Source organism: Dendrobates tinctorius, unplaced genomic scaffold, assembly GCF_039654945.1.
Source record: "Dendrobates tinctorius isolate UK_male_01 unplaced genomic scaffold, ASM3965494v1 ptg000086l, whole genome shotgun sequence".
NCBI classification, from domain to species: Eukaryota; Metazoa; Chordata; class Amphibia; order Anura; family Dendrobatidae; genus Dendrobates; species Dendrobates tinctorius.
Genome location: NW_027361754.1, coordinates 14,364,337 through 14,390,978, shown reverse-complemented (window position 1 = coordinate 14,390,978; position 26,642 = coordinate 14,364,337).

Below are 26,642 nucleotides of genomic sequence, written 5' to 3'. Positions count from 1 at the left end.
GTTCTCAGGTCTTTTCTGAAGACAGAGCAAAAAGGAATTCAGCACACCCCAGCAGGGAATGGCAGAAATCCAGAAAAACAAAGCAAAACAAAATCAAAACACAAATGCAAAAAGCAGAGCAGAAAACTTAGCTTTTGAGGAGCAGGAATGCAGACTGGTCTCCAAGAATCCCTCAGAGAAATCACCCGCAAGGTAGAAGGGCGTTGCCAGCCTTATATCCAGTCAGTAACTCCACTCAGCCAGTCATCATCATTAGGCTCAGGTGCTTGATAATCAGGCTCACTACCTTCCTTAACCAGAAGAGGGAGTTCATCCGACCTCAGTGGCGAAGGGAAAAACGACCTCACAACAGTACCTCTCCCTTGAGGAGGGGTCACCGAACCCTCAACCACGCCACCAGGGCGATCAGGGTGAGCCCGATGAAAGGCACGCACCAATCTTTTGGCATGAATATCAGAGGCAGAGACCCAGGAATTATCCTCCTGACCATAACCCTTCCACTTAACCAAATACTGGAGTCTCCGTCTAGCCAGACGGGAATCCAGTATTTTCTTTACCTCATATTCCATGTTACCTTCAACCAATACAGGGTCTGGAGGTGCCACCCCCGGAACAACTGGTTCAACAAACCTCTTCAACAAGGACTTATGGAACACATTATGGATTTTAAATGTGAAAGGAAGAGCCAAACGAAAAGAGACCGGATTAATAATCTCCAAAATCTTGTAAGGTCCAATAAATCTAGGCTTAAACTTAGGAGAAGCCACCTTCATAGCAATATTTTTTGATGATAACCACACCTTATCACCAACCTTAAACTGGGGACCAATGGTCCTATGTCGGTTGGAAAACCACTGGGCCTTTTCTTGGGAGAGAGATAACTTAGGCATCTTTCACACATCAGGTTTTCGGCGTCAGGCGCGATCCGGCACTTTTGACTAAAACCGGATCCGGCGAAATGCAATGCCGGATCCGGTTTCCCCCCCATTGACTTGCATTAGAGCCGGATCGAGCCGGATGGCCATGCGTTTCATCCGATTTTCGTCGGATCCGGCAATGTGACGCGATCCGGCGTCTGGAAAAAACGGCTACTGTAACGTTTTTTGTCTCCGGCGAAAAAGCCGGACACGCCGGATCCGGCGTGTCTGGCTTTTTCATACAGTGAAAGCCTATGAGCGCCGCAATGCGCCTGATCCGGCGACAGCCGGATCCGGCGGCCGGATCCAGTTTCTTTGGTATGAGCATGCTCAGTAGCTCTGCCCACAGGACATATATAAAAGCAAGACAATGGGACCCTCAGCCACACCCAACATGCCACCCAAGCCAAGAACCAGGAGCAGGAGAAGGCAGCAGACATCTGCAGCAGCAGCACCATCAGCACCACCCCAAATGGAGCAGCATGCTGAACAACGGGAGGGGAGTCCAGCAGCAGATGAGAGTCGGTAATTATCAAATCCCCCATTCCTCCAAACTAGGGCTATGGAATATCAATATTATATATATATATTCATTGGCCCTTTGTTTCTCTTTATACAACAGCCGCCCAATAGATGCAGCAGCAGCAGCAGCAATGGCAGCAGCAGAAACACCACCCACAGCCATGGAGTCTGGCCATGAGGAAGACAGCACATCTTCTGGGAGCCCTCCCTCGCATCGTCAGCGTTTGACGGTAAGTTTTTATTTCCAAAATCCATCATCTCTGTAATATATGTGTATTCATTGCCTTTTATTTCAAAACAGGAATCACAAGATGAAGAGGAGCTCCCAGAAGAAGAAGGAAGGGGTGGACAGACACTTGGAGTGGGCTCACAATTGGTAAGTTTTTTGCATCAAACGCAGAAACACAACATCACACTACACACAACACATAGAAAACAATGTTCTGCAGACCACACACAGCAAACAAATGCCTACATCCAAAGACATAACATTTTTTGTTTTCTTCTCTAGTCTTCCCAATCTGGTGCTCGGCCAAGAGGTCCTCGCAGTGCCTCCCAGGGTCGTCGGCGACAGCAACGCGGCGGTCACCAGCGTGTAAGTATAAATATTATTGCTTTGTTTTTTTTGCACTTTTTATTTCATTTCTTTTGTGGAGGCTAATTATGTTATTTTTGTCTTTTTCTTTAACAGCCTTCACAGCGTGCTCCCGACTCTGACGGTGAGGATGGAGGGATTGATGTGGACCGCCTCATCGATCTCGTCAGAGAAAGGGAGCCGCTCTGGAATATGGCTGACCGCCGCCATGCTGACCTGATCGTTACCCGACGACTCTGGGAGGAAATCTGTTCGCTCCTTGTGGACCGCTGGGAGGACCTCGAAGCTCGGGCCCAGATTAAAGAGCGTAAGTATATACAGTACCGGTTGCTTGATTTAAACCAGTGTTTCCCGAACTCCAGTCCTCGTGGTCCCCACGGATCATGTGTTCAGGATTTCTATTTACTTTGGAAATCCTGAAAACATGACCCCTGGGGACCATGAGGACTGGAGTTTGGGAAACACTGATGTTGTATACTAACCACTTTGTCCTTTCTCGTTTCAGGGGAGAGAATTGTGAAGCGGTGGCGGTCTGTGAGGGATCGTTTCAAGAAGGAGTTCAATAAAGAGATGCGGGCCCCGAGTGGATCTGGAGGACGCAGGAGCAAGTACAAGTACGCACGAGCCCTGTCGTTCCTCCGGGAGACAATGCTCACCAGAAGGTAAATATTACACACCACATGTGACAAAAAAATGTTTAGATGTAACTTTTTTTTTTCAGCCAGGGCCATACCATGTCACTATTTTAATTGTTTTTTTTTCTCTTTATTCCACAGCACGGTGAGCAGCACTCGGGAGCCTGCACGATTGGACCCTTCTGAGGCGATCCCTGAGGAGACCGGCACCGAGGGACACTTCGACCGCCCCGGTACATCTGCACCTTCCCAGCCTTCCCACACATTCGACCCATCTGTCCCATCCACCAGCACAGGAGCATCGTGGCCGCCTACATTACATGAAGCTGCTGGTGAGGAGATCGCTTTCCCTTTACCCCACCCTTCTGCCCCTGCCACCTCTAGTACACCTGCGGGTACTGGGCGGCAGCGGCAGAGGGGTCAGGAAAAGACTTATGCGCCAGAGTTCTTGCATCTGAATGCATCTTTCCAGAACTGTCTAAAAGTCTTGTCAGAGCAAATCTCCGCAGGCTTTCAGCAGATCAACTCCAGCATTCTGGAGGTGAAGACACTTCTGCAAACCATGCATTCAGAAGCAAGTTCTTCGCCAAACCACACCTTTTTCAGGTCTGTTGTGGAGTGCATGGCAACACTATCTCCTACCCAGCAGATGCATGTAATGCATTCGTGCCACGGTGCTCTACAGCAGGTTACCTCCCAACCTCCACCTCCCACCACTGTAGTTCCTCCACCTGCACCCCCTCCAGCCACTTTCCATCCTCCCCCTCCTATTACATCTGCACCCCCTCCAGCCACTTTCCATCCTCCCCCTCCTATTACATCTGCACCCCCTCCAGCCACTTTCCATCCTCCCCCTCCTATTACATACCAGCAACCTCCCCAGTACCAGCAACCTCCCCAGTGCCAGCAACCTCCCCAGTACCAGTCATCTCCCCACTTCCAGCAACCTGCCCCGTATCAAACTCATTCCCCGTACCAAACTCCTTCCCCGTACCAAACTCCTTCCCCATACAACTTTCCATCAACATCATCTGCTCCTACAGTCCCTGCCCAACCCTCCACTCCACCGCCCACCACCTCTTCTGCCTCCCACATGTCCACCCATTCTGTAGCTTTTTCCACACCATCACCTCTAACTGTTCCTTCCCCACCACGATCCCAATCCTCTCTCCACACTCCCAGTGTCGAAGTGTCCCGCAGCCCCTCCAGCAGTATTTCCACCCCACACTACACAGATTTATGATGTGTTTTGTAATAAAAATGCCCATGTTTTTTTCAAACCTTTATTAAAAAAGTTTTTTTAACTTTAAAAACAGTTTACAAACAAAAAAATATTTTAAATAAAAGTTAAATTATTGTTTACACTGGTTGTCTGTCATTTCTTTCTGCGGCGAAATATGTTTAAAAAAAAAGGTTAAATAAAGGGTATTTAAAAGGTAAAAAGGTATTCAAAACTAGGTATATAACTGTGGGTAAATTTTAGCTTTTTGCCACAGTTGTGTTCCTGGTTGTGTTTGAAGCAAAGTATTTCACCTAAAAAGTTGTGTTTATTGTTGGTGATTTCATAACAATGTACACAACTTTTGTTAAAAGGTGAAATACTTTGCATAAAACACAACCAGGTACACACCTGTGGCCTAAAGCTAAAAATAGAGACCATGACAAGATAGCCAACTTTGGTTGGCAAAGGTATATACTGTTGGTACAGAAGGTACACAAGTTTGGTTAGGGCACAAATCTTTCACACTCTGTCATCCTGCCAGTCTATTCTGCCTTGAGGTGACATAAAGTATAGTGCAAAATTGTCCCTCATTACTGAAACCGTCACAGAACTTCTAGTGGTAATGTCATGGTAATCTTGCAAGGTGGTTTCTTCAGAGGTGTCCTCAATGGAAATGGGTTCCTTGCAGATAACAAAATTGTGGAGTACCACGCAAGCTTTGATCACCTCGTCAACAGTTTCTGTCTTGAGGTTGATCGCAGTCAATAGGACCCGCCATTTGGCTGTCAGAATACCAAAGGTACATTCAACCATTCTTCTTGCTCTTGTGAGGCGATAATTAAAAATGCGTTTTGGTCTTGTCAATCCTCTGCAAGAGTATGGTTTCAAAAGGTGTTCTGACAGCTGGAAGGCTTCATCCCCTACACAGACAAATGGCATAGGTGGACCAGATGTTTGCGGCAGCGGTCTAGGGGGTGGGAACTGGAAGGTGTTTCCATACAGTTTACGCCCCATGGCAGACAGTTTGAAAACTTGAGAGTCATTGGAGCGGCCATAGGCCCCAATATCCACAGCAATAAATTTGTATTCCGTGTCAGCGATGGCCATGAGGACAATTGAAAAATATTTCTTGTAATTGAAATATTCCGATCCCGATCCGGCTGGCTTTACAATGCGGATATGTTTCCCGTCCACAGCGCCCAAGCAGTTGGGAAACTGACATATCTGTTGAAACTTGTCAGCAATTTCAATCCACCTCTCTGTTGTGGGCTCTGGTAAAAACTCTTCAGCTAAGGAGTCCCACAGTGCACGGCATGTGTACTTCACTATTCCTGATATGGTGGAAATCCCGAGTCTGTACTGGAAATGCAGTGACGAAAGGGATTCTCCAGTTGCAAGAAATCTGTGGGGAATTAAAAAACAATCAATTAGTTTAAAATCACAGCATTACATACCAAAACTCAGCTATAACACTTGGAGATACAAACTACCACCAACAAGATTGCAGTGAAAGTGTGCTCTGATGCGAGCATATCCAATAAATGTGGCTTACCTTAAAGTCACCATCAGACACTCTGCGGGTGAAACAGAGAAGCGGCAATAGGTGTCTGCTTTTCTTATGAGGTGTGCAATGCGCTCCACCAAGTAATCAAAATTCTCCATTTTCATCCGAACATATCCCAAAAATTTATCCGGGTTTCGTCGAAGGTCCATGCAGAGTGTAGAATAGACCCCACGCGTCATTCTCTTGGCTGTGATGGGGTGGATCCACAAACGTCGTCTACGATGCCTGATGCGCTGCTGTCTCGCTCTCTCCTTCTCCAGAACAATCACCCTCAAACGATTCGCCTCCGCTATAAAATCCGCCAAATTCTTCAAAATATTTCCAATGACAACATCCATCTTCGCCAGTAACTTGCTCTTCTCTCCAACCTGCACTTTCTCCTCGACAATCTGTCAAAGAAGGGCTGTAGGAACACTCTATATATAGTTTTCCAGTAGCCAATCCCTTTCGGAAGGCCACAAGGGTTAATTTTAAAAACCGGATCCGGCGTAATCCATCGAAAAACGGATAGAAAAACGGATGAACCGGATGAGACGGATCCGGTTTTGTCTGTCAAGAAAAAGACGGATCTGGCAGAAAACCGGATCCGTCACATCCGGTTTTACTAAACATTTGCCGGATCCGGCGTTCCGGCACGACGCCGGATCGCGCCTGACGCCGAAAACCTGATGTGTGAAAGTAGCCTAATCCACCACTTGGTCCCAGATCTGGTGCATTCTCTCCACCACAGTGTCAACACCTGGGCAGGCAGAAGGCTCCACCTGCCCTGAAGAAAATCGAGGACGAAACCCAAAGTTACAAAAAAAAGGTGACATCAAAGTGGCAGAACTAGCCCTATTATTTAAAGCAAATTCGGCCAAGGGCAAAAATGAAACCCAATCATCCTGATCAGCAGAAATAAAACATCTCAAATACGACTCCAAGGTCTGGTTTGTTCTTTCTGTCTGCCCATTAGTCTGAGGGTGAAAAGCAGAGGAGAAGGACAACTGAATTTCTAGCTTGGAACAGAAAGTCCTCCAAAATCTAGACACAAACTGAACTCCACTGTCACATACAATGTTCTCAGGAATCCCGTGCAAGCGAACCACCTGTTGCAAAAACAGGGGCACCAACTCAGAGGAAGAAGGCAACTTAGGGAGTGGTACAAGATGAACCATCTTAGAGAACCTATCACAAATCACCCAAATAACAGTCATTCTTTGAGAGACAGGCATATCAGAGATGAAATCCATTGAAATATGGGTCCATGGCCTCCTGGGGACCGGCAAAGGCATCAACAACCCACTAGAGTAAGAACAAGATTTAGACCGGGAGCAAGTCCCACAGGACTGCACAAAATTCCTGACATCATGAGACAAGGAGGGCCACCAAAAAGACCGACTCACCAGATCTCTAGTACCAAAAATACCTGGATGACCAGCCAATGCAGAGCAATGAACTTCAGACATCACTCTCTTCTTCCACTGGTCAGGAACATACAACTTTCCACTGGGACAACGCTCAGGTTTGTCCTCCTGGAACTCTTCCAGAGCACGTCTCAAATCGGGCGAGATGGCAGAAAGAACTACCCCTTCGCCTAAGATGGTAGCAGGCTTGGTCACCACAGGAGAATCAGCAAAGAAGCTCCTAGAGAGGGCGTCTGCCTTGACATTCTTAGTTCCAGGAAGAAAAGAGACCACAAAATCAAAACGTGTAAAAAACAAGGCCCACCTAGCCTGTCTAGGGTTCAAGCATTTAGCCGACTCTAGGTAAATCAAATTCTTGTGGTCAGTGAGGACCACGACTTGATGTTTAGCTCCCTCCAACCAACGTCTCCACTCCTCAAATGCCCATTTCATGGCCAACAGTTCCCGATTCCCCACATCATAGTTACGTTCAGATGGAGAGAACTTTCGGGAAAAGAAAGCACAGGGATTCATTTTAGATGTTACAGGATCCTTTTGGGACAAAACAGCTCCTGCAGCAATCTCAGAAGCATCCACCTCTACCAGGAACGGGAGTGAGACATCAGGTTGCCGCAAAACCGGGGCGGAGGTGAATCTTCGCTTCAGCTCCTGAAAGGAAGAAACAGCCTCCGGAGACCAATTCAACACATCAGCACCCTTCTTAGTCAGATCAGTCAATGGCTTGGCAATACTAGAAAATTTTGCTATAAATTTCCTATAAAAATTAGCAAAACCCAAAAACTTCTGGAGGGCCTTCAAAGAAGTGGGCTGAACCCAATCATAAATGGCCTGTACCATCGCCGGGTCCATTACAATAGTTGACGGAGACAAAATAAATCCCAAAAAAGAAATCCTCTGTACTCCAAAAAGGCATTTCGATCCTTTGACATACAGGGAATTCTCCCTCAAGATCCGGAACACAGTCCGAATATGTTCCACATGAGAATCCCAATCCTTGGAGAAGATCAAAATATCATCCAGATAGATAATCAAAAATTTATCGACAAAGTCTCCGAAAATATTGTTCATGAAGCACTGGAAGACAGAAGGGGCATTAGTGAGCCCAAAAGGCATCACCAGGTACTCAAAATGTCCCTCCGGAGTATTAAACGCCGTCTTCCATTCATCCCCATGCTTAATGCGGATAAGATTATACGCCCCCCTGAGGTTAAGCTTGGTAAACCAGCAAGCACCTTTAACTCTAGAGAATAGATCCGAAATCAGGGGTAACGGATACTGATATTTAACAGTAATTTTGTTGAGGGCGCGATAATCAATACAAGGCCTTAATGATCCATCCTTTTTGGCCACGAAAAAAAAAACGGCACCTAAGGGTGAAGAGGATGGTCTAATGTGACCCTTCTCCAACGCCTCCTTAATATAGGATCGCATAGCCTCGTGCTTGGGTACAGATAAATTGAAGAGCCGACCTTTGGGAAATTTACACCCCGGGCTCAGTTCAATTGCACAGTCATAACTCCTATGAGGAGGCAAAGACGCAGACTCATTCTCACTAAATACATCATAAAAGTCCGCCAAATAGTCAGGAACATCATGCGACTGAGGAGAGGTGGAAAACACTGGAGCCTCACTAAAGGCACACCGACAACCCCAACTCACCACAGACACAGATTTCCAATCCAAAACTGGATTATGAATTTTTAACCAGGGAAACCCCAGAACAATGGTATGCAGATTATGCAACACCAAAAATCTGCAATTTTCTTGATGGTCTGGGGCGACCCGCATTACCACCTGGGTCCAAAACTGAGGTTTATTTTTCGCCAAAGGAGTAGCATCAATCCCCCTCAAAGGGATAGGCGTCTGCAGAGGTGTCATAGGAAATCCACAACGTTTAGCAAAATCCAAGTCCATTAGGTTTAGGGCTGCTCCCGAATCCACAAAAGCCTTGGCGGAAAATGTGGACAGGGAGCAGATCAGAGTAATTGCCAGAAGAAACTTAGGTTGAACACCACCAACAGAAAACGTGTGTGCAAAGCGTTTCTCTCGTTTAGGACAGACAGAAATAATATGCGAGGCATCTCCACAGAAAAAACACAGCTTATTACGCCTTCTGAACTCCTGACGCTGCTCCCTGGACAAAACTCTATCACATTGCATAGGTTCAGACACCTGTTCAACTGGTGGCAACACCTCTCGTGCAATCCTGCGTTCACGCAAACGCCGATCAACCTGAATGGCTAATGACATAGAATCGTCCACACCAGAGGGAACAGGAAATCCCACCATAGTATCTTTTACGGCTTCTGACAAACCCTTCCGAAAGAGAGCAGCCAAGGCACTATCATTCCAGGTAGTAAGGACCGCCCACTTTCAGAATTTTTGACAGTACAATTCTGCAGAATCTCGACCCTGGTTCAATGCCAACAGGGTCTTTTCAGCCTGATCAATAGCATTAGGTTCGTCATACAACAACCCCAAGGTTTGAAAAAATGCGTTCACATTAGTCAGAATAGGATCATCTGGTTTCAAAGAAAACGCCCAATCCTGGGGATCGCCATGCAGCAAAGAGATGACAATTTTAACCTGCTGCGTGGAGCTCCCTGACGAGTTAGGCTTCAAGGCAAAAAATAATTTACAATTATTTTTGAAATTCAAAAATTTAGACTGATCCCCAAAAAATACCTCAGGTGTAGGGATCTTTTGTTCAACAGCATGCGAATGAGCAAGGTAGGCGGAAATTCCTCGCACTTCCGCAGCGAGCTGCTCCACACGATCAGACAATTGCTTTATCTCCATTGAGAGAAAAAAAAATTCCCCCTACGGCCTCAGAGATATAGAGGAAAGAATATACACACTTTTTTTTTTTTACAATTCTTTCCTGCTATTGAGTACCCTAGGATCTGCGGTGGGGGCGGGTGATTCTGTTATGAATGAGTCACCGTAGGAGGCAAACACAAAAATAGTAGCTACGTCCAGAAAACCAGAGAAGTTGGCCACTATCAGATTGCAGACCCCTGAACCTATCAACACAACTAGCAGTAGCCGTGGGGGGTTCCTACGGTGCCCTAGACCCTTCGATCACAGCCGGAGAGCTAAATAGCCTAAAGACAGAAAGGGATATCTAAACTGCCCCAGAGCAGACCCCAAAGTAATAGGCAGCCCCCAACATATGACGGTGAAGCAAGATGAAAAAACACTCACACAGATAGAAAGATAGGCTGAGCAAACGATGGGGCCCAAGCTAACTAAATAGGACAGGAAAGGAAGGTTGCTGTCTGCAATTTGCCAAAACCCTATCAAAGACAAAAGCCAACAGACTGACATGGAAAAAGACCCTGAAGACGCTAGGCTTCAAAAATACTATATCAGTACTCAGGTCTTTTCTGAAGACAGAGCAAAAAGGAATTCAGCACACCCCAGCAGGGAATGGCAGAAATCCAGAAAAACAAAGCAAAACAAAATCAAAACACAAATGCAAAAAGCAGAGCAGAAAACTTAGCTTTTGAGGAGCAGGAATGCAGACTGGTCTCCAAGAATCCCTCAGAGAAATCACCCGCAAGGTAGAAGGGCGTTGCCAGCCTTATATCCAGTCAGTAACTCCACTCAGCCAGTCATCATCATTAGGCTCAGGTGCTTGATAATCAGGCTCACTACCTTCCTTAACCAGAAGAGGGAGTTCATCAGACCTCAGTGGCGAAGGGAAAAATGAACTCACAACAGTCTCCTCTCAGTCTTCTCTTTTGCAAGCTAAACATTCCCAAATCATACAACCTTTCCTCATAAGACAGGGTTTGCAGACCAGTCACCATTCTGGTCACTCTTTTCTGAACTTGGTCCAGCTTGTTGATATCTTTTTTAAAATTTGATAAAGTTTATACAACTTCTACAATCCCCTTGCTTGGTGTCATGCTGAAGTTAGGATGCCAAAACACTGCATCCTGACTTCAGAATTTTATGACACCTGGACAGGTGAATACACATATGAGTGAACCTCCAGCATCTATCCAGTCTGCGTGCAATAGATAATGCAGACTGAAGCGACGCTGCAGATGAAAACTCATAGGTATACTCACCAGGCCATGGTATTGTAGATATGATGGGTATTTTCTCCATCATCTCTTCAGTGTATTCGCCACAGACTTAATAGATGATGTGGTTAATTACAAGGTATATCTAGAATCCCCTGGCCTTGTGTCACAAAGAGTGAAATGATGATGGTCAAAACACACCATCATCAATTCACTCTTTATGATACCTGGCAAGGTGAGAATAGATATGCCTTGCACTCACCACAATCCTCTATTCAGTCTGTGCAATATTAGCAGACTGAAGATACTGGTGGTGAAAATACAAGTCATATATTTGTGCTTTTGACAACACATATCTCCAGGACTGACACAAGAAACATGTGTCAGTAATGGAGCTATGCGGTGGCAAAAACCCAAAGTGTGTGTGCAGTGTGTGTAGGCGGCGAAAGACAAAGTAACCAAACAATATTAGGGGGAACCAATATTGTACATTTATTTAAAAAAAAAAATTACAGTTACTGGGAGCGATGTTTGGGGGAAGATGGTGGCAAGTTGGGGGTGTGGAGGGATGAAGACCGGCTTAAAGGCTTGGAAGGGGTTCTAGTGGAAGGGGCGACAAAAGTAGTGGGGGAAGGGAGCTCAGGGATGGAACTGGAGGCAGGTTGAGACACAGTGTGAGGTGAGGGGGGAGGGAGGGTCAGAATTTTTCTCTTTTTGTGTCTCCTGTGGCCTGGTGGGTCCTGCCTGGAGGGCTTCTACTTATAGACCTCCTTGTGCTGGGTGACTGCCTGCAGCTGGGGGACCTCCTGGCAGGATCCTGTAGCTGCTGCATGCTTGAAGTGGTGGTGGAGGTCCTGCCAGGGTCCGTGGGTGCAAATATAGAATGAGGGTCCCCCAACTGCTGCTGCTGCACGGAGGTGGCGGTGGTGGTGGTGGTAGACGCAGGCACAGTGATGGCAGTGGCGGTCCAGGCAGGTAGAGTGGTGGTCCAGGCAGGTGGAGTGGTGGCGGTGGTCCAGGCAGGAGCAGCGCTTGCCTGTCACGTCGCCGTCAGACTCGGGGCCCGCTGTTCCGCCCTCAGCCACTAGGAGGCGACGGACTGTCACGCCGCCCTCGGGCTCGGAGCCTGCTGTCCAGGCCTCGGCCACCAGGAGACGCCGGACTGACATGTCGTCGTCGATCTCGGGGCCTGCTGTTCCGCCCTCAACCACTAGGAGGCGCCGTGGCTCGCGCCCGAGTGAGGGCGGCAACAATGAAAGGGCTTCTGCGCAGGCGTCCACTGGACGCAGACTCCGCTCCTCTGTCAGTCATGATGGGGCTGCTGCATCATCATCAGGTCTGCTCCTGGGGGCGGTCTTGATGACATCACCAGCCCAGGAGCCTGTGAGGGACGACCTGATCCCTCAAATACCTTGGGACTGGGCTTGCAAGCCGCCGGATATATTCTTGGTTCCCCTACGTGTTACTTGTGATTGCCTATCGTTAACTCCGACCTCAGCCTGAACTTCTGACTACTCTGTTGCCTGCCGTTTTTGTACCTTGCATTTCTCCTGATTACTGACGCTGACCTTGGCCTGGATTCCTGACCCCTCTATTGCCTGACGATTTTGTACTTCTGCTATTCTCCCGGTTTTTGACTTTGGCCTGGATATTCTGACTCTGCTACTGCCTAACGATTCTGTACCTCTGCTGCCCTCCTGGTTTTTGACTCTGACCTTGGCCTGAATTTGACTCTGCTATTGTCTGCCGTTTCTTGTACTTCTGCTGTCCGCTCGGTTAAGACTCTGATTCCCGACTACGCTTTTGGTCCCGTTTTTATTCCTCTCTGACGACCGTCCTGCTCTGGTCACTGTTCATATTCAGACAGCGCCTCCTGGGCTCTGCTGTAAATCCAGATCCCTGTATAGGGGTAAAGGGTATCAGTGTTTCTCGGGGTGTTGTCTGGCTGCAGCCCAGAACTGCAGACGGACGTTACATTGCCATGGTGGTGGCAGGGGAATGTCCAGCAGCACTCAGCCTTGGGGTGGTGTACTGGTGTCCGGCATGGCTTGGAATACAGGTGGCCATGCAGTGATATGCAGCAGAAGTCATTAGTGAGGTGAAGCGAGTCAGTGGTGGAACAATTGGAAATGCCTTCACTGACTGCTGCACGTACTGACTCTGCTGCATAGCCTGCATGTCAGCAGTGTTGCAGGCCTGCATCACAGTAAACTGTAGCTCAGGACTAAGGTGTTCCGCCATGCCCCATGCTATTTGATGAAAAAAATGGTGCGCTGGTCTGTTGAGGTCAGCTTCCAGATGGTCAAGGCGACAGTCGACAGACTGGAAGCGATTTTCCATTAGGGTAAAACTGCTTTCCAGTCTGTTTGACAGCGCCTTGAGGCCATTCTGAAAGACCGGGCTCAAGTGAAGGAACTCGGGCATGACAGACCTGTCCGAGGCCTTCTGCCGCTGGCGGGAAGTGCCCACAAAACCAGTGGCAGAGACCTGGAACAGGGGAACACCTGATTGACCAGCTTCCTGGTCTCCAGCTGTCTGTGGTGCCGACCCGCAAGCTGCTTCTTGGCTGTCGGATGGCTGGGACGGGTCCTAGGTCGTTTGATGAAGGACCTCTCCAGGACCAGGTTGCAGGGTGCTGCTCCAGGTGCTGTGTAAAGAAAAGAAAAACATTAGTATCATGCCTTTACAATAGTTAAAGCGCCAACTCCTGTGGAATAGAAAAACACAGCGTAAAACACAATCCAATAGAACGACAAAATACTTACCGTCTGGTGGCAAGGACCGGTCTTAAGAATGCCAACGCCCGATGGTATCTATATTTGGTTGAGGTCCTTGCACCAGCACCACTTGCAACCCTGCTCTCCTGACGTACATCCCTGTTGAAGCGGTCCTTCATCGAGCGCCAACGGGTTTTCACTTTGTTCACTGTGGAAAAAACAAAAAACAAAATTAGACAATGCACTGTAGGCCGGGATAACACAAATTTGTGTGATGCCTTATACAGCTCCATCATCAGTATTCAGCAACATCATCATCAGTATACAGCCTCATCATCATCAGTATACAGCAACATCATCACTATACAGCCTCATCATCAGTATACAGCCTCATCATCAGTATACAGCCTCATCATCATCAGGATCCAGCCTCATCATCAGTATACAGCCCCATCATCAGTATATAGCCTCATCATCATCAGTATACTGCCCCATCATCAGTATACAGCCCCATCATCAGTATACAGCAACATCATCATCAGTATACAGCCTCGTCATCAGTATACAACCCCATCATCAGTATACAGCAACATCATCATCAGTATAAAGCAACATCATCATCAGTATAAAGCAACATCATCATCAGTATACAGCAACATCATCATCATTATACAGCAACATCATCATCAGTTTACAGCAACATCATCATCAGTATACAGCCTCATCATCATCAGTATACAGCCTCATCATCAGCATACAGCCTCCATCATCAGTATACAGCCCCATCATCAGTATACAACCCCCATCATCCTCAGTATACAGCCTCATCATCAGTATACATCCTCATCATCATCAGGATACAGACTCATCATCAGTATACAGCCCCATCATCAGTATACAGCCTCATCGTCATCAGTATACAGCCCCATCATCAGTATACAGCAACATCATCATCAGCATACAGCCTCATCATCAGTATACAACCCCATCATCAGCATACAGCAACATCATCAGTATACAGCAACATCATCATCATCAGTATACAGCCTCATCATCATCAGTATACAGCCTCATCATCAGTATACAGCCCCCATCCTCAGTATACAGCACCATCATCAGTATACAGCCCCCATCATTCTCAGTATACAGTCTCATCATCAGTATACAGCCCCCATCATCATCAGTATACAGCCTCATCATCAGTATACAGCCTCATCATCAGTATACAGCCTCATAATCAGTATACAGCAACATCATCATCATCAGTATACAGCCTCATCATCATCAGTATACAGCCTCATCATCAGTATACAGCCCCCATCCTCAGTATACAGCCTCATCATCAGTATACAGCCCCCATCATTCTCAGTATACAGTCTCATCATCAGTATACAGCCCCCATCATCATCAGTATACAGCCTCATCATCAGTATACAGCCTCATCATCAGTATACAGCAACATCATCATCATCAGGTCACTGCCACATCACACAGCAATTTAATACTTACAAAATTCTTTTCAGACCCGTGGAGAGGCGTTGTCCCAGTCATCCATCAGCGCTACGGCCACCTCATTTCAGAGCCGCCGGAGCACCACGTTGTCCGAGTGCTGAGGATCATGGCTGTCCCACAACAGGACTCGCTCCTGGACCAACTGGATGAGGGCATCATTGTCCAGGGCGAGCTCTTCATCCCATTGTGGACCCTAGAAAAGAAAGAAAAACATTAATCTTTGAAAGATTTGGAAATTAAAAAGATAGAAAAAAATACAGAAAAGAGGCAAGATTGAAGATGAAAAACAGGCCAGGAAAAGTCAGAGAAAAAAAAGAGAGCACAATCATAGTCAGTCTATATTTACAGACTATCTCCCTGTGGAAGGGCCAAGATTGGGGGGGTGGTCCACTGCTTACCGCGACCTGACGACACAGACACGAGACGGAGGCGGATTCTGGTTGCAACAGGTCCGAGTTTATTGGCCGTCCTCCTGATGACCGTAGCCGTACACTGCAGCACTTTCACAGCTTTCCGTATTCAGGCCCGGGTACCTGCACCATTCTTCTGTCGTAGTGACGTTCCTCGCGGCTCTTTTGCTGGGGCTGCCCTAGGCCTATCTACCGCCAGCGCTTCATCAGTCTGAGATTGTCGTCCATTTGGTACCCCTGGGGCCTTGTCTGCTCTGCGGTTCTTTGTGTCGGGGCCACTCCCCTGATAGTCTCTTCACCTCGGTCCCCTGGTCGCGCTCTCCACCATTGTTCATTCTCCTTACTGTTTCTTCTCCTCCTGAGCTCCTCCCGGGACTGGAACCCTCTGGAACCCACTCCTGTCCTATTTATCTCCCTCCTCGGGAAATCCCCTCCTGGGTTCCTATCTCCCCGCCCCATGACTAAGTGTTTCCGTAGCCCTAGGCTGCTGTCAAGTCCTGTTCTTACGCTCCACTCTGCCATCTTTTGGTCAAACTTAGGTACTGCACTCCTTTTCCATTTCCCCCCAGCTGTTTCCCTTCTGTCACTACAAACATCCGTCTACAGTGCACCAACCATCCCTTCTCCCTACAGACAAGTCCATCCATCAGGTCACCTTCCCTACATCCCCACTGGCACTTGGACTGGCTGCTCCTGCTGTTCTTCCTCACTTGCCATGACCGATGAGGTCTGAAAAAGAACAAAAAATAATTTGGTACATGTGTAGATGCGACAGCGAATACTTACCCAAACTGTAGGGCAGGAAGGCACTAACTTCACGCTCTGCTTGGGCCAGTTCACCACATGCCGGTCTGAATTCCTCTCCAGAAGACATGCTGCAATAAAAAAAGAGACATTAGTGCATAATAAATTGAGAAAAAAGTACAGGCAAACATTAGGTTTAATACTCACATTATTAAATTTGCTGCAAGTCTCCAAATGGCTTCTCTTAAAAAAAAATCTGGCTGCTTCTTTCTTCCTGGCTGGTTGTGGAGTAGTGGACTGCCAATGCCAACATGTTATTTTATCTACACTACCACTCGATCAATGTTTCTTTGTTTAGGGGGTGAATTAAACCAGTGTCTAGAAATGTTTACTCTTAAAATGCATGCGTTCGAAAATGCAGGCGTGCGCATGTCCATGCGCATGCCATGCGTCCCCATAGACTATAATGCTTTGATTCGATGCATTCCGTGCGCACAGCAAACGCATGCATTTTTTTTATGCCGTTGGGCAGAACAAAAAATGTAACATGCTGCGTCAAGCGCGTCTAGACGCACACTTGGAAAAAGCGCATGCGCACGATCACGCAGGCAAACACATGCAATCGCAAGACCATGTGCCCGCCATGTTAAACATAGGTGCACATATCGCATGCAAACGATAGCGCACGATGCGCTGCGCAAAAAAACGCTAATGTGAAACCAGCCTTATTAAGTATTTTGTGTGACATATCTCTCTGATTTAAGAGCATAAGGCTGAGCTCACACGTGGCGTTTTTTTCGCGTTTCCGCGGCAGTTTTAACCGCGCGATTTTGCTGCGAAAACGCGAAAAATAAGCATCCCATGCATTCCTATGGGATTCCGCAATGCTGTGCTAATGCTGCGGCTTTTACCGCGGCGGAATCACTTCACGGTAAAAAACGCAGCATGCTCATTAATTTTGTGGAATCGCGGCGATCGCACACCCATAGGAATGCATTGCTCTGCTTACTTTCCGTATGTGGCTGTGCACACCATGCGAAAAGTAAGCAGACCATTTGCGGATGGTACCCACTGTCCGGAGGAGAGGAGACTGTCCTCCGGGCTTTGGGTACCATATCCCTGTAAAAACTAGAATTTAAAATAAAAAATATTGTTATTCTCACCTTCCGACGTCCCGCGCAGCCTTCCCGCCTCTCTCCATGCTCCCGGTCCCAGTAAGCCTTTGCGAGCGATGATGTCCGTTCTCTCGGGATCGCGAAGTCTCGCGGTCATTCGCGCGACGTCATCGCAAATGACCGCAAGACGTCGCGATCCCGCGAGAACGGACGTCATCGCGGTAATTGTCGCAAAGGATTACTGGGACCGGGAGCGTGGAGAGAGGTGGGAAGGCTGCGTGGGACGTCGGAAGGTGAGAATAACAATATTTTTTTTATTATTATTTTTTACATCCTATCTTTTACTATTGAGGCCACATGGGCGGCCTCAATAGTAAAAAGTTGGTCACACTCGTCAAACACTATGTTTGACGAATGTCACCAACCTGTCAATCAGTTCTCCAAGCGATGTTACAGATCGCTTGGAAAACGCTAGCAATTCTGCAAGCTAATTACGCTTGCAAAATGCTAGTTTTTCCGCGGGAAAATCGCGGGAATTTTAAATGTGATTTTCCCACGGAATGGAATTCCGGAATTCTCGCGGTAATTTCCGCGAGAGTTCCGCTACATGTGAACCCAGCCTAAAAGTTAAATTTTTAAAATTGCTAAATTTTAAAAATTTTCACCATATTTCCATATTTTTCATGAATAAAAGCAAGTCATATCAAAGACATTTTACCACTAACATGAAGAAAAATATGTCAGGAAAGAACAATCTCAGAATCAGCGGGATCCGTTAAAGCATTCCAGAGTTATAACATCATAAAGTGACAGTGGTCAGAATTGTAAAAATTGGCATGGTCATTAAGCTGCAAATTGGCTCCGTCACTAAGGGGTTAATAAAAGAATGTACTCACGGGAAAAACTGGCATGGGCTCCTGCGCAATTTTCTGTGCAATAGAGAGAAAGCCAGTGACTGAGGACAGATATTAACAGCCTAGAGAGGGACCATGGTTATTGTCCCCCTGTGGCTAAAAACATCTGCCCCCAGCCACCCCAGAAAAGGCGCATCTGTAAGATGCGCCAAATCCGGCACTTAGCCTCTCTTTTCCCGTTGCCCTGTAGAGGTGGCATATGGCGTAATAAGGGGTTAACGTCACCTTTGTATTGTGACATTAAGCCTGAGTAGTAATGGAGATGAGTCAATAAGACACATATCCATGACTATTCCTGAAGTTTGTAAAGGGTTAACTAACACGCTGTCGCGTTCATGGCAAGTCAGGCTGTGAGTCTGTGCAGCATCAGTGACTAGTGGTGACGTCATTGATGCTGCGCAGACTCACAGCCTGAACCCTGGTGATTAGAGTTGAGCGACATTTGGTTTTTTAGGGTCGAGTTTCGTTTCATGAAACCCGACTTTTCCAAAAGTCGGGTCGAGCAAAATCGGCCGACTATAGGGAAAAGTCGGGGGTCCGACCGAAACACGAAACCCAATGTAAGTCAATGGGGAATTAAAGTCGGCAGTAAGAGGAGGACAGGAAACATACCTACAGTGCCCATTTGAATGCCAAAAGCATCAATTCTTATTACTTCAGCTTGTCAACCTTAATTTACTTCATAATACTAGTTACGCACTGAAAAATGGGGGTTATTTGGCTACAGTTGTGGGGGGGTAGGGCTGGCTCCAGGTTTTCGTGGGCCCAGGGCCAAAGAGCGCCCCTTTAACACATACCACAACTCATGATGCTCCAATACGGCAGAGAAATAGCAGTATAGTACAATGAAAAATACTTCACTTCTTACATCTCATGACTGATATCCATTTTAAATTCTCCAATATCTCCAAAAACGGACAGTATATAACTCCATACAGTATTATAGCCAGCGCTTAGTGCGCTATACAGAGTAATGAGGCCCATATATTTCTCCATATGGAACCATTGATCCCATATAATGTTTCAAACCGTATATGATGAGCTCCACATAATGCTATAGTATATGTTGGTCCCAATGGATGAAGCTCCACTGTCTTATGGGCCCAAATAATGCTCCATATATAATGGACCCCATTTCTACTGCTCTAGTGTATAATGGGCCCTGTAAATGCTGCTCCAGCGTCTGATGTCCACCTTTGGAATGCTCCAGTGTATGGTGGGCCCCATATATCATTCACCAGAGTATAGTGCTCCCCAAAAATTACTGTCCCAACATTGAAAACAATTACATAAGTCTCCTTGCTAGGGAATCCCTGCACTACTCTGAACTCCTTGTCGTCCCCATCTTCCATCTCACTGCACTTGGCTGTTTAGGCCCTCCCACCGGCAGAGACACTTTTGCGTACTATGCAGTGCCCTGTACCAGTGCCATCGCCCATGAGTATGCCCCCCCACCTGCTCAAGGAACCTGCACTTTCATCTGCACCTTCCTCTTTGTCACCTTGTAAGGTGGTATAATATGTGGGAAGGGGAAGCTGAGTTTCCTCTGGGTCAGATTCTGGCAGTGTAGAGTGCGAGGGGAATGTAGTGGTCTGGGTCAATGTACCAGCAGCATCATCCAGCAGTGGCTGGGCCTCAGTGCACTTGTGGCGTCCCCAAGAGTACGGTCGCCACTGTGGCATTACCTTCCTCCTAGGGAGTGTGTTGTCAAGCTTGGGAGCAACGAAGGATCTCTCTAGCAGTGAAACCAACACACAACACATTTCCCACTCCAGGCTAGCAGGGAGACCTCTGAACCTGACTGCTGAGGAGCTGCTCTCTGTGGTCGGGAGGAGGTAAGTTAGGGCACTCTGTGCAGGGAAGGGGAAGTGTGTGGACGTGAGAAGGGGAGCTGGAGGATGAGCAGAGTTAAGGCTCACTCCTAGCTGGAGCGCATGGTCCAGATTCCGGTCTCCGAGTTTGTAGGGACACTGATGTTCCTGCAGCAGAAACCGGGGGAAGTAGCAGCTATAAATGCTCTGTACCCAACTAAGGCTCGGAGGCCCCAGCATCGACGTGTGGGAGCCAGAAGGAAAAGGCTACAGCTGTCTGCCATACAAGTAAAGTCTGAGGAACATCTGTTAGACAGGAGGCGCTTCAGTGAACCATTGTCCTGTGAGTGCTTCCCCCACAAGCGCTAGAAAGGAGACGTTCAGGAAGGTACATGTTGGCGGAGTGTTGGAAGGGAGCTTTCCATTTTGGTCCCGGAGGTTGGCTGAGTTCCTGACCCGGAGGACACAGCACGGAGGCAGGCATCTGTGTAACCTGTAGACTGTGAGTAAAGCTTTGGAACTGCACGCTCTGGTGTCCTACAGTTATTCCAGCACCGCTACATCTGGGTACCAGCACCTACACCGCCTGTGCCTTTCCCCCATCACTACATCTACACTTCCCTGGGACTCCAGCTCCACCTGTGGGGAGCTTCACCATCTTTGCTGCACAATACCATCAGTCCCAGAGGATCTGCATGCAGCATCGGCCTAACATCTATGTTGCCGAACACCACAGGTGGCGTCAAACTATCTATATAAACTCTTTACCATTATACCACGCCATTTACATGGGCGCCCAGGGCCACCGTCCGGGTCACCGCTGCTGTGACACATCCCACTGACACCGGCCCGGTACCGAGCACCCCACAGCCCTGGGAGGGCGACCCATATGCCGACTGCTGATCGGGCGGCGTTATTCCCACGAACCTCCAAACAGTGTCCATGAAGGCAAAGTTTTTGGTTTCCGGGAGCAGTATGATTGCAAAGCTGAACCTTAAAGTAATGTGCAAAAGGGCACCACCAGGAGTGGAGCCTGTGGCTTAATTGGACTCCACCCGGGAAACCACAACCATGCCACCTAAAGAAAAGATGCACACTTTGAAAGCTTTGTCGATTCTGTGTGTGGTGTGGTATGTGTGTTTGTAGTTGTGCTAGCGATTTCTCAGCTTTATTCCGTTAACAACCGAGACTCCGGCATGCCCCCGCAGTACGCGTCAAGCTTACTAGAGGGATAAGCGAGGCTCTGGCACGTGAGATCGAACAATAACAGGTCTAGCATTCCCGTACATGTCCAGGGCTGCATGCACGCTACACTGAAAGGATCAGCTTTTGTCGCTTACTGGTGCAGATAACCTGCTGAACTCCGTTAGTGATGGGGATCTGGGATTCAGATTATTCCCCGCGAACGATGATTTCCCAGTAAGTTCAGGTCAACCGCAATTCCGGAGTTAGGCCTAACCTTCATTCCTGAAAAAATTACGTGTCCAAACCACAGGTGCTGTAGCTTGCTTAACAGCTCGGCAGCCGTTCTCAGGCCCAGTATGGATTCAACAACATTGTAGAAAGTTGATAAAGGGTACAGTTTCACCGGATAACACGTATATATGTAGCCTAGTTTACACTTTAAAAATATATGTCTATAGATCAGGGGGCAGACTCAGATGTTCTCAGGCCCAGTATGGATTTGACCAGATTGTACAAAGTTGAGAAAGGGTACTTTATCACTGGATAGCAGGTATATATAGCATAGTTTAAACATGTAAAATCTCCATGTTCTCAGTATGGATTACACAGCAATCTAAAAAGTGGAAAAAAGGAAATACATTTGAGGCGTACACAACTATATACTTTTAATGTTATTTTTAAATCTTCATATATATTTCTCTCTCAGTAATACAGTCCAGCCTCTCCGCAATAGGAAATGAGATGCATACAATTACTGACATAAAGGCTAGTGATTGCAGAAATCTAGGAATTACTATTCACGGGAAAAACTTCCGTCACAATTCTCATAGGCGATGCTGACCCTCAATTAATTTGTGTGTTGAGACAGTGAAAACATTTTTTTGTGAATAAAGTCTTGCTGTATCGCACTTCCGTTGATTCCATCACTGTTACTCATCTCAATCAAATTTTTATCACAGGGAGCGATGTAAACATGGTGCTCACTGGCTATCATGATCTGTCACGTAACTTTGGAGTGCAAAAGACAGAAGCCACAGGCCGTAGGTGATTCTATTTGATTGGCATGAGAGGGCACATTTTAAAATGTGCGCCGGAATGTCACACGTTTGTGAGTAGGAAAACTGTGAAAGCTGATGATAAACCACCACTGCATGTCATTGTGAGTCGACGTCCATAATAAATGGAAGCCATTGATCATCTGGAGCTAGAGCCCGGCCAGCAGGACAGGGCATAGCTACATCTTAACCATCATCTTTCAGTTCAATCAATTTGTAGTGGCACTCCCAGTGAAGGATTTGACAGCCCAGACTACACAGCGGAGGAGCAGGGAGAGGTAAACATTGCAAATGCTGGGGCCCTGCCCAAGAAAGGGGGGCACACTCGTGGGCATCGGTACTGGCACTGGGCCCCTCATAGTAAGGCGGTGTGTCTGATGGCGGGTGTGCACCACCACCGTCAGAGACACTTGATTGCACTATTAGGGACCCTGTGCCAGTGCCCGCACCCAAGAGTTGGCCTACCCACCTGTCCAGGGCAACAGCACTCGCACGGTGCGCTAGGTGGTGACCCTGGCCATGGGAGGGGCAGCCCAGTTAGGGCGGTTTACAAAGTGGCATATGTTGATGTGGGACATTCAGCTGCTGCAAAAGGCGAAATAGGTCAAATAGGCGGAATAGGAGGAGGACCAAAGCAAGCCATTTTTCTTGCAACCTATGTGTCATCAAGGGAAGATGGGACAAAATCCTTGGAAACCCATGCATGGTTCATTTTAGTGAATGTTAGATCATCCACATTTTGGGTTGACAGACGGGTCCTTTTTTCTGTCAGGATTGATCCAGCTGCACTGAAGACTCTTTCCGATAGCACACTTGCAGCTGGGCAAGCGAGCTCCTGTAAGGCATATTGTGCCAATTCAGGCCAGGTGTCCAGTTTAGCGGCCCAATAGTCAAAGGGGAATGACCTGTGTGGGAGAACATCGATATGGGAGAAAAAGTAGTTTGTAACCATAGTTGGCAACTGCTGTCTCCTGTCACTTTCCATCGATGCAGTGTGAGCGGTACTTGAAAAATCAGTCCACAACATTGTCATGAAACCCCTGTCTCCAACGCCACTTCTGCTGTGTGCACCACGAACACCTCTGCCAAGCTGCCCCCGGCCCGTATGGCTCACGTGAGAACCATCACCGCTGCTGTGTGCTGGGAATGCCTCACCCAACCGGTTTACCAGAGTTGCTTGTTTATTAGCCAATATTAGGTCAAGGTTCTCCTGTGGCATGATGTTTGGTAATATGCCTTTATAGCGTGGATCCAGGATGCTGGCCAACCAGTAGTCGTCATCGTTCATCATTTTGGCAATGCGGGGGGCCCTTTTTAGGATCTGCAAGGCATAATCTGACATGTGGACCAATGTTCCCGGTGTCAATGATGCACTGCGAGTGCTGGTTGGAGGAGCACTTTCTGGCAAATCCACATCCCTCCAGTCACGCACAAACCCTGTACCAGACCTTGCCATGCCAACATTTTCACTTGCCCCACAAGATGCATCCTCCTCCCCTAAGTAATCATCCCCATCATCATCCTCCTCCTCCTCTTCTTCCTCCACCTCGTCCAGGAGAGGTCCCTGAGCAGACAATGGCTGAATGTCATCAAGGATTCCCTCCTCCTCTTCCTCCTCATCAACATTGGCTGCAGACGCCTGCTCCTTAAGGTGCGTCAAAGTTTGCATGAGCAGACGCATAAGTGGGATGCTCATTCTTAGGATGGCGTCGTCTGCGCTTACCAGCCGTGTGCATTCCTCAAAACACTGAAGGACTTTACAGAGGTTTTTCAGCTTCGACCACTGCACACCTGTCAACTCCATGTCTGCTGTCAAAGTGCCTGGCCGTGTAACCTCCCACAAATGTATTATGGCCTGCCTCTGTTCGCACAGCCGGTCAACCATGTGCAGGGTGGAGTTGCACCTTGTTGCAATGTCGATAATGAGGCGGTGGTTGGGAAGGTGGAGCAATCGCTGCAGCTTCTGCATACGAATGGAGTGTACAGGCGACCGGCGGATGTGCGCGCACAGTCTTCGCACCTTCTGGAGCAGGGCTGTTAACTCCGGATAATTGTTGAGGAAGCACTGCACCACCAGGTTCAAGGTGTGAGCCAAGCAAGGTATGTGACTGAGTTTTAAAAGGGCTATGGCTGCCAGAAAATTACGGCCGTTATCACTAAATACCTTGCCTGCCTCAAGAGGTATACTGCCCAGCCATGACTCAGTTTGTTGCTGAAAGTACTCGGCCAGCACCTCCGCGGTGTGTCTGTCGCCCAAACACATCATCTGCAACACAGCCTGCTGACGCTTTCCACTAGCTGCTCGATAGGGGGACACCTCGTGTGCAACAGTGGCAGCTGCAGATGGAGTGCTCGTACGACTGCGCTCTGTGGACGAGCTTTCGCTTCTGGAGGAGGAGGAGGAGGAGGGTCGAAGGCCTACAGCCAACTGTTTCCTATACCGTGGGCTAGGCAGCACTGTCCCACCACCGCTGTCCCCTGTGGACCCTGCATCCACCACATTAACCCAGTGCGCAGTGATGGACACGTAACAGCCCTGGCCATGCCGAATGGACCATGCATCAGTTGTGAGGTGCACCTTTCCACTCACTGACTGCTTGAGTGCATGGACAATGCGGTCTTTCACATGATGGTGGAGGGCTGGGATTGCTTTGCGAGAGAAGAAGTGGCGAATGGGTAGGTCATAGAGTGGTACTGCATAGGCCATGAGTTCGCGGAAAGCTGCGCTTTCCACCAACCGGTAGGGCATCATCTCTAACGAGATTAGTTTGGCAATGTGGGCGTTCAAACCCAGTGTACGAGGATGAGAGACTGAGTACTTTCTTGACCTATTCATAGTCTCTGGGAGGGTGAGCTGGACTTGAGAGCTGCATATGGTGGAACTAGCGGTGGACAGGGCAGACTGAGAGAGGGTTGATGATGGTGATGGAGTTGGTGTTCTTTATGATGGCCTTTATTCAGTCTTTCGTTGATATAACAGTGGGATTCCCTGACTGCTTTGGCCTTGCAACGACACCTCAACATTTGCTGCTGTGCTAACCGGTGGGCTTACAGTGGGGGAAACAATGCAGCATTGCTGACTACCTTCTTTGTGATCAGTTGCACATGTGGTACTTGAGGTTTGGTGTTGTGGTTTGCTGGTTAAATGTCTAAGCATGCAACTGGTATTCAAATTTTTCAGATTTTTCCCTCGGCTAAAGGTCTTTGCGCACTTCTTACAGATAACCTTGGCCTGATCATGAGGATTTTGTTCAAAAAAGTGCCACACTGCACTGTTCCTACTTTGGAAGACATTTTACGGCCTAGCACGCTGTGCTATTTTGACCGTCTGGACAAGCTGTCCAGCAACTCTTTTGATTTTTGGAACTTGTCTTTGGAGTGCTCCGGGCCTGCCAGATAATAGCTGTTGCGATGTCAATGTCTGCTGTGGATTCTCCTCCTCCTCATCTGAGCTATTGGAAGCAGCACCCTCTTCCCCCAATGGATGCCAATCTGGGTCAACAACTGGGTCATCCATCACCTCCTCTTCAATGTCATGTGCACCTTCCTCTGTGTCACCGTGTATGGTGGTATAGTATGCGGGAAGGGGCACCTGAGTCTCATCAGGGTCAGAATCTGGCTCATTACACTGCGAGGACAATGTAGTGCTCTGACTGAATGTACCAGCAGAATCATCTATCAGTGGCTGTGCATCAGTGCACTCCATGTCAGATTCATCTTGGCCTGGGTAATTCACCATTTCACTTGATAACCCAGGCATGGTATGTGAAAACAGCTCCATGGAGTAATCAGTTGTATGGCCTGCGTCATCCTTCAATCTTGGTTGAGGTGAAGGACACAAGGAAAGGTGTGGTTCATGAACATAAGCCTCCAATGACGACTCAGTGCTTTTATTTTTTACAACTTCAGAAGAGGAGGCGATAGAGCTGGAGGCTGAGAAAGCAATGTAAGCCAAAACTTTTTCCTGAAGCTCTGGCTTTAAAAGCGGTTTGCCAACTCCTAGAAAACTAAGCCTTCGAGGCCTTGTGGAGCCAGATGATGACGCAGGCTTAATACCTCCTGAATTCGGTCCTATTTTGCTTTTGCCACTACCATCAGATCCACCACCAACACCATAATTACCAGCTGCCAACCCCCGCCCAATTCCACGGCCTCTTCCACCAGCCTTCCTCATTTTTGGTAAAAATGTACACAAAATCCCACAAACTATATAGTAATGTAAAACAAGGTACAAGGTGTATATAGGACAGGGGAGATGTAGAATTTCTGAACACACTTGTGGACACT